Below are 12,253 nucleotides of genomic sequence, written 5' to 3' on the forward strand. Positions count from 1 at the left end.
CACTCAATCTTTCCAAACCTCAGTTTCCTGATCTATAAAAATGGGGTAATAGTAACTGTAGAATTTACAGGGCTTTTGCGAGGGTCAAATGAGCTAATGTATATAAAGTGCTTCAAAAGTCTTGACATGGTATGAGAACGTCAGCAGTTACTGTAGTGTTCCATGATTCATGGCCATATATCATCATTGGGAGAAAATTGGTGATAAAAGGATGGATTTCATGCCAAAGAGTGATTTGGAATTACTGAAAGCATTGCTCTATTTCTCCAATGCAATCCAACCCAGTCTTTTTTAAAATTCTTGGCCCAGCTCAGATCATCTTTTCATCTGAAGGGTGAGATAGCTGTACAAAAGAACTAAGACAACTGCCCATTCAACTATGGGAAATAGTCTGGGCAATGAGAATCCTTCATCCATTTATCCCCTGTAGGTAGCCCAAAAGGCAATAGTAAGTAAGATACATGATGAATATCAATAGATTGTAATATGTTATCCCTGATGTTTTGTTTGCAAAAAAATAGCAAACATTCATTCAGGAAACATACAAACAGAAAAAAGATTGGACTAGTCATGTAGTGAAAGGAAAAGAAGATTTACAAAATGTTAAAAGACCTAGAGGATCTCCTCCAGTGTATTGGATAGAATTTCTATGGAGGATTTATGGGAGAACATGGTATAGTGATCTGACTGCCTCAGTAGTATGCAGACTGAATCAACTTTATTAATAGAGCTGATAGGCTCTCTTTCAGTCCTTAGAAACTGCACCAAAGACAATGGCAGCTGGGAACACTTACTTGCTAATGGCTCAAACTGCCCGGCTTTTTGGGCAAAGCACAGGAACAAATGCGCACAGAATCAACCTAGGAATCCAAGCACTCCCTGAATTTGAGATATGCAACAGTGAAGATTTTTTGAGAGCTACACAAATTGGGAAATTGCCTAGGCAACCCTTTGGACCCATGTCCCTAGGCATGGGGAAGAAAGTCTTTTATCAGTCACAGCACGGGAGGATGGTCTAATAGAAATTGGGTATGGCAGTATAGGTGAATGCCAATGCTTGACTAATAGCAGCCAAGGAATAAGGTGCTATTATGACTTCATGTATAAGTAATTCAAGGCATACAATAGTAAGACAAGTCACACAATAATTCAAAAGCCTGGGAATGTTGCCAGTCTGTTGAATAGTTCCCATAGAAGTCCACAATCTATGCTAATGAGGTTCCCCAGATGAGATGGTATGAATAGGTTGTGCTATGTGATGGAGGGATTACTCAATTCATTAAGATCATGGATACATTGAAGTATATAAGAATGATCAAAATGACTTGTTCTTAATGAATTCATGCTGGTTCCTAATTATCCCTTCATTCTTTTCTAAGTTCCTTAATTTTTTTTTCTTTTTATTGTGAACTTAACATTCATCAACAAACATTTCAATATATAAAAAGAACAAGAAAGAAGCTTGCGTAAGAAACCTTGAACTTTGGTTAAGAAGTGTGTATATCTACTCAAATATATGTATGTATTAAAAAAAATTTAACAAGATAGTAACAAAATTGGTTTATTTGTAGCCCTTTTGTACTTCTTTTGTTTCATTCTATAAATTGAAAAAAGTTTTTATTGATTTTGAGGGGGAGTGTTGTAGCTATCTCTTCTATTTACATACTACCTTACCTCTCCTGTTCCAGTAAGAAGCCTTCCCTTGTAATAATGTTATTGCTAAAATCTAGAGCTTCCAGATCAAGATAAAAATAATGTTAATAGCCAGAAAAGAGAAATTAACTACAAAGGTACCACAGTCAGGGTCACGCAAGAGTGTGCAACAATATTATAGAAGAAAGAAAAGCTTGGATTTACCTCAAAGACAAAAGGCTAAGAAATAGCCTATTCTTTTTTAAGTTCTTACAAACAATTAAAAATTATCCATTCTGGAATTTTGTTAGAGATCCATATCAAGTTCATCTACATATAGCTTCAGGAACCTATCCTTTCTTTCACAGAAAAAAATGACTCAGTATTTGTCTCTTCATTTTTCTGCTACTTTTTTTGGTGATTTCTCAGAAATTAACAATTAAATGCCTCAGAGTTCACCATCTCAAACTCTCTCTGTAACCTATCATATACTCTGTGTGGATCTAAAAATATTTGTTCACATATAGTCCCTTGATTCTTTGCTATTCTCCTTCAGTCATCCTGGGACTCAATTTCTCCTTTGCAATTTTGTTCCAGGTCAAAAATAATATACCCTTTGATGAAGATTATAAAATCAAAATAGAAATTGAGTAGTTGTGTCTTTTTTTGTCATTTGTTCATTATCTTTACTGAAATGGAAAATAGCAACAGCATTAACAACAACCTTTTCCACACTGAGAGGTGATGGCAGTTAGTCAGGAGGGTATGGATTCAGATTGTGCTTCTGACACTCCTTATGTGATCACACACTAGTCACATCATTTTTCCAAGTCTGTTTATATGTTAAATTGGCATATAAATACCTATAGAGTCTACTTCATTGGTTAGCTGTGAAGTTATGAATGGGTTAGTGCTTATAAAGTTATTGCAACTAATATAGTTCAGTGTAAAGCATGTAAGATTTGAGTGTTAGAACTGAGTTCAAATTTGGGCGCTGGCTATGTGACCTTGCAATTCAGTTTTATTATCTATAAAGGAAAAAGATTGCACTAAATGACATTTAAGTTTACTTTCAGTTTTACATCTATGATCTAGGTCTTAATTTGCTATACCCCAGTTGCCTGATCTATAAACTGGGAATAATAACATCTTCCTAGCTTACTTCATAGAGATAATATTAAAACCAACTTAATCTCTTATAGCTTACATTCTTAGATATGTCACCCAAAGAGTAAATTCTCCCTTCTCTACTGTTTCAGAAACAGAGTGTGAATGCTGTCTTGGATTTTCAGTGTCCTATTGACCTTTGTTCAGGAAGCAGTGGAGATTGTAATATGGACATGACAACATGAACACACTTGAATAGAAACAGAGAGAAAAAAATATGTATGGACAACTCAGATTGAATGGAGTCCTGAATAGAGGCCTGGTAATACTTGTGGTTTCTATAGAGAACCATGTATATATAAGAGATGTGGAAGGAAGGAATTAGAAAACACTTGTTAAATTCTTCTTATAATCATTATTATATTGTTGTTATTGTTGTTCAGTTGTTTCAGTCATGTCTGACTTTTCATGACCCCAATTTGGGGTTTTCTTAGCAAAAATACTAGAGTAGTTTTCCATTTCTTTCTCCAGTTTATTTTATAGGGGAAACTGAGGCAGAGTTGTCCAGGGTCATATAGCTTGTAAGGGTCTGAGGCTATATTTGAGCTCAGGTTTTCCTGACCCCAGGTCCACTATGCCATCTCACTGCCCACAACAACCACAAAATCCTGGAAGCATAAGTACAAAAATGATAGTCTCTGTCTTTAAAAAGTACACATCTTTTGTGTAACTAGCATTTGGTGGAAGGAAGACAAGTCTTCAAGTCTAATCTTGTTTTACTTTTGTCCTGTAAGGAATAGTAACCAGGGAAGGTAGAGGTTTTGTGGCTTTTGAACTGAAAAAAAAAAGTTCTAGATCATCAATATTTGGAAGGGCTGAAAGATATAATTCTAGGTATCCCCTCTCAGAATAGAATAGCCAGCTTTATGATTCCTTCTACTTCCTTTCAGATAAGAATCAAAATATCTCTTTCAGATACATAGGCAAAATTCTAAAGATATATAACCCTGAACTACTTGTTTATATATTTAGATATCTGAGGAAATACTTATATTTCATGGGCAACCCACACTTTATAAGAGTAAGAAGTGGAAAGGGTGCAGGGCAGTATGAACATGGCAGGAGGATGACAAGATTCTAATATGGTTGGCTGGATGGGATGGTCTGGCAATTGGAACCAGCTAGATAGAGTGGGCCATGTGATTTTGTATTCCCATTCAGGACATGTTGGCTCCAATGTCCCAAGTTCCAAAGCTGAATCTTATGGGACTTTGAAGGTCTGGTGACAGAATCTCAACAATAGAAAGAGATTTAGAGCCTCTATGGGAGAAAGTGGAAGAGGAGTCTGAAACATTCAGCATTATTCCAACCTGGAGAAAAGGCCACAGAATCTGTAAGCTACCAGAAGGGAAAGGATTGCAACTCCAAAAAACCATGCTTGTTGAACCTATCCTGAAGAACCTGTAGACCCATCCCTCCACTCATATGATGAATCATGTAGACTATACAGGTTGAAAGGGAAGGTAGGACTCAACAGATAAGATTTTCTTTGATGCTATTCAAAAAAGAAAGGAAAGTTTTCTGTTTAAGAGCCTACTTTCTCTCTCTCTCTCTCTCTCTCTCTTTCTCTCTCTCTGTTTTATTTAAGTATATAGCCTGCCTTTGTCTAATGACTCATTACTCTGAATGCTTGCAGGAGAGGTAAGGACCCTTAGAGAGACAGGAGCCATATTTTGTTGTATATCATTTCATGTGATTCTTACAACAACTTTATGGATCAAAGTAATGAAAATGTTATCATCCTCAATTTGTCAGTGAAGAAACTAAAGTTCAGAAAGATTAAATAATTAAATAGATTTGCTCAAAGTCACAAAGTACCAGGATGTAGGACACGAACCCCTTCCTATCTTTTCAGTGCTTGCTTCAACACTGCACCATGCTGCCATGAAAATCAGAGACTCTCTGTGGATGACTGACTTGAAATGAGATGGTGCATGCAACAGAATACTACTTTTTGGGAGTGGCAGGAGACTTCTGTGTTTTCCTTTCACCATAAACATTGAAGCATTCCATGGATTAAGTTTGTTTCCCCTGGCACCTCTGCCCTCAACAAATCCCATGAGGTCCCAGGGTCTTATTTGGAAAGTGGTGACCCTACGTGTCAGCTGTCATGAAAAATAAAGTCCAGCTACGCCAGGATGAACGGGGGAAACCTTTCCTGATGAAGGTGTGTGAAAGGCAATGGGGTGGGGAGGGGAGTTAATTGCGCTGATGGTAATAGCATGGGCAGGGAAGGTGGAGGTATGGGCTGAAGGTAAGAAAAGTCCCCTTACCCAAATCCTGGCAGACAGCCTCTGAGAATAAGGTACTATTCGGGGGAAAGGGTGGCTGGGGAGTGGGAATGGTCTGAAGGGGGAGGAAGGGCTTGGCTCGCCTGGGCATGTGCCGGGGAGGAAATCACATGTGGCACAGGCCTGACCCAGGGACCGTGCAGGGAGGGAGATATTTTAGTCGAGAGAGGAAGGGCCGGGTCCACAAGATGAATCACCACAACCCTGATTATCCTGAGGAAAAACCTTGAAGGGTGGGAGAGCCCGATAACTGTCCTCTCGAGGTGACCACAGAGCCAACTGTCAGCCAGCTCCTGTGAGGAGCCAGGGAGGGGGGTAGAGCACAGAAGGACAGTCTTTCTCTCACCCCTCCCCCTGAAAAAAAGTCATCCCTGGTCAAGGCCTGGGATATGCACAATACTTGCACCCAAAACAACGAAGATCAGGCTATCTTTAGGAAACCTGACCAAAAAAATCACACACACACACACACACACACACACACACACACACACACACACACACACACATACCCCTCAAGGGTAAATCCTCCTTATAACAAGGTCCTGTTGGTATTTCAATAACTTCACCCTATGTATAGAATCCAAATCAGGGCTATTTTATTAATACAGTAAGTAATACTTCGAGTTTTATAATTTCATAGATTTCAGAGCTTGAATGCTCAACTAGGTTAGACCAGATGATCTAACCTCAATTTTTTTCTTGGTATAGGAAATTGAGATCTAGATAGAGGAAGATCATTTAGTTATTAATTAAAATGAAGATATGAATCTGAGTCATCTGCCCCCAAATTTAGTACACATAGGGGCTGTTGGACCTAAAATCAAGGATATCTGAGTTCAGAGCTATTCTAAATAATGTAATGTGTAGCCATGGCTCCTTATTCAGCTCTCTGGGGCCAAGCAGAACAAGTCCAATCACATACCTCATGATAAGAATCATATTTAATCTCTCTGCCATCTTGCAATCCTCTGCATCCATGAAAATATGTATCATGGACTACTCAAATATTCTCTTCCACAAGCCAAAGATTCCCAATTCCTTCAACTAATCTGAATATATTTATATATACATACACATGTATATATTGTATACAAATAATCAACTATGTATAATATACATATTATGCTATATAATATACAGAAAATACAAGAATATTTGTACTATATATCATATATATGGTATGTGATACATACTCAAGTATGCACATATACATCCTTAGTGTTAGACCACTTGGGTAATTCAAATTTTAGTTTTGCTTACACAGTCAATTAACAAGCATTTATCTGCCATGCACCATACTAAGTACTGGGGAATAAGAAGAAAGGCAAAAATAAACCCTGCTTTTAAAGACCTCACAATCTAATTAAGGAAACAACATTCAAACAATTATGTACAAACAATATCTATATGTATATAAACATAGATAAAATACAAATACATACATAGATATTTATACAGAATAAATTAGAGATCATCAAAGAGGAGAGGCATAGCACTGACTATTGAGGGAGGATGGCTTTTTGTAGAAGGAAGTCTTTTATCTTTTATCTGTGTTGGGACACAAGAAGGAGCCATGGCTACACATTACATTATTTAGAATAGCTCTGAACTCAGATATCCTTGATTTTAGGTCCAACAGCCCCTATGTGTACTAAATTTGGGGGCAGATGACTCAGATTCATATCTTCATTTTAATTAATAACTAAATGATCTTCCTCTATCTAGATCTCAATTTCCTATACCAAGAAAAAAATTGAGGTTAGATCATCTGGTCTAACCTAGTTGAGCATTCAAGCTCTGAAATCTATGAAATTATAAAGGAAACCAGGGAAGCCAGGATCCCACAACTTGGCTGTGTGATTTTGTCATTTTTGACTCTCTGGCTTTCAGTGTCATCATGGATAAAATAAAAATTAAAATACAATGAGATGTTTTATATATTATATATATATATATATATATGAATAACATATACATATGTATATAATATTAATAAAATAAAATGGTGGATAGTATTCATCACAAGGTTTAAATGAGATAAGAGTTGTGAAATCAGCCAATTGTCATTTATTATACATTTATAAAATGTCTATTGCATATGGAAATATGCTTTATATGATTGCACATATATTACCTATATCAAATTGCTTATCATCTTAGGGTAGGGGAGGAGAGAAAGGGAGAAAATTTGGAACTCAAAATTTTATATAAAAATTAATGTTAAAAATTATTTTTACATGAAAATTATTTGAAAAACAAAAAAAATGGCTGAAAAGACAAAAGTGAAATGGTACCTGCCCTCAAGAGGCTTTCATTCCATCAGGAAAGGCAATATACGCATATATAAGAAATAGCCCTTTGCTAGAGGTCATGTTTGGCCAGAGCTTCTTGGATTGTCCCTTGATTTCCGTGATGAATGTTGCACTGAGATTAGCGAGGAGGCCAGGAAAAGTTTCTCTGTGGGCCATAAGTGATGAAGGGAGATGGATTATTTCCCTTTTTCTGGTCTTCTTTGTTGGGACACAAGTAAGGTCAACTCTCTTTTGGACTTGAGTGTATAGGAAAGTAATTTCTTTCTTCTGCTTCAATGCCCAGGAGTTTTTATAAAAATTGCACACCAGTGATAGGAAGTATATAGGTGTACTTAGGACAAGACTTGGAATCTCTTGTTGCCCCTTTTTTTTCCTTTTTCTGAGCAAAGGTATTTTATTGTTGGTAGTGTTGTTGAGTTTTCTTGGTAATAATACTGGAGTGGTTTGCCATTTCCTTCTCCAGCTCATTTTACAAATGAGAAATTGAAGCAGAGTTAAGTGACTTGTTCAGGGTCACACATCACTAGTAAGTGATGGAGGTCAGATTTGAACTCAGGAAGATGAGTCTAAACAGGCTGGGCACTCTGTGCACTATGGTACCCCCTAACTGCCAGAGCACAGGTGACCAAATGATAATTCAATGAGACGATTTTTACAATCCCAGGAGAGGCTGCATGAAGAGTATTTCCCACATTGGAGGCAGCCTATGCAAAGATGTGGAGGTGAAAGACCCGGGCCTTTGTGAGGAAGAGATTGTCTGAACACAGAGAACATGAAGGGGAATGTTGACTAGAAGTAATGAGAGTAATAAGGCTGCAAGTCCCTGAAATAGTCATGTCAGTTGAGAGAATGTGAACAGAGATAAGCCTAGCCAATTCAGTAAGATTAAAAGATTATGGGATGTTGATTATACCCTCTCCATAGGAGCTACTGGTTGAGTTTTGTAAGCCATTTAGGTAGAATTTTTAAGTTTAATTTAATTTTTATTATTTTCTTTATTTTTCTGATTATACATGTGCATTATTTTTTTTTATATATACATTTCTTTATGAATCATGTTGGCAGAGAAAAATCAGAACAAAAAGGGAAAAACCATGAGAGGAAAAAAAAACGGAAGAGAAAAAAGTGAACATAGCATGTGTTGTTTTATATTCAGTCTCCATAGTTCTCTCTCTGGATGCAGATGGCATTTTCTATCCAAAGTTTATTGGGATTGCCTTGGATCACTGAACTGCTGAGAACTGAGTCTCTCATAGTTGATCATTGCACAATCTTGTTATTACTGTGTACAATGTATTCCTGGTTCACTTGTTTCACACAGTATCAGTTCATGTAAATCTTTCCAGACCTTTCTAAAATCAGCTTGTTCATAATTTTTTATTGAACAATAATATTCCATTACTTTTATATACTATAACTTACTCAGCCATTCCATCCTCCAATTGATGGCTATCTAGTCATTTTCCAATTCTTTGTCATTAAAAGTGGGTCAGGATCTTGTAGATCCAAGCTGTAGTCTGGGGTCTATAAGAAAAGGCTGAGTGTTTCAGCTAGAATTCTGGCGAGATCCAAAGTCAAGTGAGATCAAAGATTAGAGTGGAATTTGATTTCCAGAGGAGATAAAAAATTGTGGATTGACAAAGCCCTTAGTGTGACACATAGTAAGCAAATTTTACCTCTCTATTTGCCACTCCCAGCCACAGTCATAGGGATAACAGCCAAAGAGAGTCTCTTGGCCTGGCAGCTACTAGCCTCAGGAAACGAGGGAAGCATATGGTGAGAGCTGCTTGACTTGGGCTTCTGGAGGACTGACAAGAGCCTTGGGCCCAGGCTTCTGGAGGAAAAATAAAAAATCCAGGATCCAGCATTCTAAAATGGAAAGGGAGAGGGGCCTGAACATTGCCTCCTGGAGAAAAGGGAAAGATCTTGGATAGCCTCAGAATCCTTTGGAGAAAAGATGCTAGTCCCAGCAAGCTCCAAGGAGGGGGGGGATCAGCAAAGAATAGAGCTGCATTCAGACTATGTAGATCTGATAACAATAAAAATAGCTAGCATTTGTATCATTTTTGAGCCTCACCCCCCTACCCTAGGAGCTTAGTGCTATTATTAGCTCCATTTTACAGATGAGAGAACTGAGGCTAAGAACTTTTTTTTTAAAACTAATTTTATAATTATAACATTTTTTGACAGTACATGTGCATAGGTAATTTTTTACAACATTATCCCTTGTACTTCTGTTCGGAATTTTCCCTTCCTTCCCCCCACCCCCTCCCCTAGATGGCAGGCATTCCCATACATATTAAATATGTTGTAGTGTATCCTAGGTACAATATATATGCAGAACTAAGTTTTGTTGTTGTTGTTGTCGTTGCAAAGGAAGAATTGGATTCGGAAGGTAAAAATAACTTGGAGAGAAAAACAAAAAATGCTGACAGTTTACACTCATTTCCCAGTGTTCCTTCTCTGGGTGTAGCTGATTCTGCTTATCATTGATCAATTGGAATTGGATTAGCTCTTCTCTATGTTGAAGATATCCACTTCCATTAGAATACATCCTCATACAGTATTGTTGTTGAAGTGTATAATGATCTCCTAGTTCTGCTCGCTTCACTCAGCTTCAGTTGATGTCTCTCCAAGCCTCTCTGTATTCCTCCTGTTGGTTATTTCTTACAGAACAATGATATTCCATAACATTCATATACCATAATTTACCCAACCATTTTCCAATTGATGGACATCCATTCATTTTCCAGTTTCTTGCCACTACAAAAAGAGCTGCCACAAACATTTTGGCACACACAGGTCCCTTTCCCTTCTTTAGTATTTCCTTGGGTATAAATCCAGTAGTAGCACTGCTGGATCAAAGGGTATGCACAGTTTGATAACTTTTTGGGCATAATTTCAGATTGCTCTCCAGAATGGTTGGATTCTTTCACAACTCCACCAATAATGCATCAGTGTCCCAGTTTTCCCACATCCCCTCCAACATTCATCATTATCTTTTCCTGTCATCTTAGCCAATCTGACAGGTGTGTAGTGGTATCTCAGAGTTGTCTTAATTTGCATTTCTCTGATCAATAGTGATTTGGAACACTCTTTCATATGAGTAGAAATAGTTTCAATTTCATCATCTGAGAATTGTCTGTTCATATCCTTTGACCATTTATCAATTGGAGAATGTCTTGATTTCTTATAAATTAGAGTCAATTCTCTGTATATTTTGGAGATGAGGCCTTTATCGGAACCTTTAACTATAAAAATGTTTTCCCAATTTGTTACTTCCCTTCTAATCTTGTTTGCATTAGTTTTGTTTGTACAAAAGCTTTTTAATTTGATGTAATCAAAATTTTCTATTTTGTAATCAATAATGATCTCTAGTTCTCCTTTGGTCACAAATTCCTTCCTCTTCCACAAATCTGAGAGGTAAACTATCCTATCTTCCTCTAATTTATTTATGATCTCTTTCTTTATGCCTAAATCATGGACCCATTTTGATCTTATCTTAGCATGTGGTGTTAAGTGTGGGTCCATGCCTAGTTTCTGCCATACTAATTTCCAGTTTTCCCAGCAATTTTTGTCAAATAATGAATTATTATCCCAAAAGTTGGGATCTTTGGGTTTGTCAAACACTACATTGCTATTTTTATTCACTATCTTGTCCTGTGAACCTAACCTATTCCACTGATCAACTACTCTATTTCTTGAGGGTAAGAACTTTTGATTAACTGGTTCAGGGTTCTGCAGCTAGCAACTGTTTGGGACAGAAGCTAACGTCAGGTTTTCCTGAAGTCAAGTCCACTGAAACACATAGATCCATGGAAAAGGTAGTTCCTATGTTGGCAATCCCAAATGTTAAATGTATTTGAATGGGACCCAAACTTTTAGAGTAGTATTATAAGGCTGAAGATCTCCACAGGTCTCTAGGGTTTGTTGTCCAAAAACTCAAGTTTATTTTCCTTCAAAGGAGAGAGTCCAAATGGAAAAGTAATGGGATGAGCTGGGGTACAATATGGATTCCTGGGGAACAGGACTCATTAAGAGAGGGAAGACTCATTAGTCCCAGAGTGCAAACTCAATAAGTAAAATAAGATCCTTTTGGTTATCTTAGATGCTTTCTTCTTACATTCTTCCAGCTTCTTACGATCTCAGAAAGCTCCTTTCTTCTGAATATATTGTTATCTCTGGATTCTTTCTCCAATACTGGATACTTCCTCTCTCATTATTCTAGATCCAAAGGACCAGGAGGAGGAGGCACATCCCTTGATCCTCATTTTCTTGTCCACTATCTCCTTTAGCTGATACCACCCATCATCCTTTCTTCCTTTGAGATTTATTCCATCTGTCTTTATCATCTTTTCCCAGGTGCTGGTTGCAATTGGATACCAGCCCTTAGGTCATTTTTATTTCTTTCCCAATAAATTCAGCACCTGGCTTTTAATCCTCTCTGCATTTACCCTAGGTAATCACAGAATGGGTATTGCCTTAGACAAACTGAGACCTGAAAAAGACTTTAGCTTAAAAAAAGCCAAAGCCACACATATGGGGATTGTTTCCTGTTGTATTGACCTATATCTTGCCACTGAATTCAGATGACCTTGGAAGAGAGAGTGAGACTGATGACTTTGCACAGTTTTGCTGACTGTGTTCACTTGCAAGTCAAGATACCACTCTCTTGATATCATTGGTTCTTTTTGAGAATGAAGGTAAAACAACAATATATATTAATATCAACTCAAATGACTCAGTTTTCATGACCAGCACTTTAGCCATCAATCATCTATTTATGAACTATGAATTCCTCTTCCATTATTTGCTATGAAGTTCCTCCTTACCATGATTCCATCCCCT

At 37.3% G+C, this 12,253-nt stretch overlaps 1 protein-coding gene across 3 annotated transcripts in view; it reads right to left on the reverse strand.

The window, feature by feature from the left end:
- The window catches only part of FBXW12 (F-box and WD repeat domain containing 12), a 71,998-nt gene that overhangs the window by 44,239 nt on the left and 15,506 nt on the right, over positions 1–12,253 (reverse strand). The gene's annotated exons all lie outside the window — the stretch shown is intronic.

This window comes from Sminthopsis crassicaudata, chromosome 1 (genome assembly GCF_048593235.1).
Source record: "Sminthopsis crassicaudata isolate SCR6 chromosome 1, ASM4859323v1, whole genome shotgun sequence".
Taxonomy (NCBI): domain Eukaryota; kingdom Metazoa; phylum Chordata; class Mammalia; order Dasyuromorphia; family Dasyuridae; genus Sminthopsis; species Sminthopsis crassicaudata.